Source organism: Seriola lalandi, unplaced genomic scaffold (genome assembly GCF_002814215.2).
Source record: "Seriola lalandi dorsalis isolate HSWRI2012SDOR001 ecotype SW California unplaced genomic scaffold, Sedor1 jcf7180002054816, whole genome shotgun sequence".
In the NCBI taxonomy this organism is placed as follows: Eukaryota; Metazoa; Chordata; class Actinopteri; order Carangiformes; family Carangidae; genus Seriola; species Seriola lalandi.
The window spans coordinates 1,234,613-1,236,641 of NW_019525369.1; positions in this window are offsets into that span (position 1 = coordinate 1,234,613).

Genomic DNA, 2,029 nt, shown 5'->3' on the forward strand with positions numbered 1-2,029 from the left:
AAATAATCTTTAGTTTAAGCATCAGCTAATTGATCATTATATTACATTATTCAAAAAAATAATAAACAAATGAAAATCTTGTTTTATTTGTCTAATCTCATTCGAAGAATTATTTGAAGGATCACTGGACACAGATGTTTGGCCAAAGTTGGGTCAGTTCCCACAAACAGCAGACAGAATAACTCTGCCGACAGTAACTCATGTGCTGGCAAACCTCTGACCTCCAGAATGGACTGAGGAGCACCTCAGGGCTTAGCAACAAAGTGAGAAACACACCTCTATTTTAAAAACCCATGATTATATAATTATATAATGGTATTAATTATGTGGACTGACAAATTAAGTTTTATTTTTGATTGAATTTAGTTATTATCTGGATTATTTTATGTATGTATTTATTATTTTTTAGTTTGGTTAATTGACTTAGTATAAATGACACATTGACTTTGGTTTGATTTAATTTAATTTAATTTCATTTCATTTGATACTCACTTAAACAGTATAACCAGAAGAATCAATCCAGTGTCTTTTAATCCAATCCAAAGTCCACAAATGCTAGCACTGCTTACCAAGAAGCCTTTTCATCCAAACAGCCACAGCTTCATTGTAAAAAAACAGTTGTGACAATATTACATGATTCATTCATTATTGAGGCCTTTCATATTGTAGATGCTCTGCACTATAAAAGCCAAGATGTCCTATAGCAGAAGTCAGAATGGCATGTAAGCCACAATCAACAACCACAGAGCTGTGTCTGTCGATTGATCAGGTGGAAATACACCGGCAAGTTCTGTTCTCTAAACTCAAGAATTCAGTCAAAGTTTTGTAAAAAAAAAAAGACAAAACTTTGGCTGGAGATAAAAAAATAAATGTTGTGGGCAATGGCTTTAAAAGGACTCCGGAGGATGCGAGGGGGAAGTGGAGGGACTATGCAAGCGTCACAAACAGGAAGGCTGCAGCGTTCAGGAGGGAGCAGCAAACCACTGGTGGTGGGAGCAGCAGCACCTCTGCTCACTCGCTCTCAGTCTGAGTCCTGGGCGCATAGACGTCTGTGCCTTCCACTTCCCGGCCACTTCCTTGTGGCTCACCACCTGCCTCACCCACTACAGTCTGATCCTCAGGCCCATCCGCTCCACTCCAAACATCTCACCGCAACACCCCCTGTAGTCCAATCATCCCACCACTGGGATCCCTGCAGTTCCCCCCTGGGTCAGCAGAATCCCCTCAGTCTGGGAGCCCTGCCTCACCACAGGTGCAGAAACATCCGCCACTGTGCAGTGCAGTGTTGATCCTCCTCAGGACTGAGGGGGAAAAGATCTGCAACGAGCCGGGCATAGAACTGTGAGATTGTTGTAGGTTGTGCAAATGATAGTCCACCATCGCAATGCAGTGTTATGTGTAATGGATTTGTATCGATCAAAGTATGCAGCAATTCGCCACGTTTTTAAGGTCAGCTCGTACTGCTATCATCTTCAAATTAATTTTGATGGGTTATTGTCATATCACATGTTCTGTGGTCTCGGTTGGACGAACATGGATTTGCCTTCCTGTTGGTTAGTTAGAGGCAAAGTGTTGTATAGTCTTTCTTTGAAACAACCATGTCCAGAGACTCCTGAACCACCGGATTTTAATTATTATACCCAAAACAAAAGCCATGAAGCAATCTTGTGTAGTTTCAAGTCCAATAAGGAATTTTGGGACGAGATGAGAAATGGTACTGCTGGAAGAAAACCCCAAAAACATAACACAGTCTTGAGTGTTGCTGTTTAGCCTTTAATTACCAGTTATCTCTCTGCTGTATCTTTCATCAACATTTCTGTCTCAGCCCACAACGTGTCGTTCATAATGGTCACCCACAGCTCTAACACATGATAAGCTGTTAACAACAGTACAATCCTGACGAGGCATCAAAAACAAGTGCATTAAAAACATGTCCCAAATACACAATTGAACAATAAGATAGTCTAAAAGCATTGTAATAACTCTAACCTATAACATATATATATATGTTAGAGTTAGTAAATATATA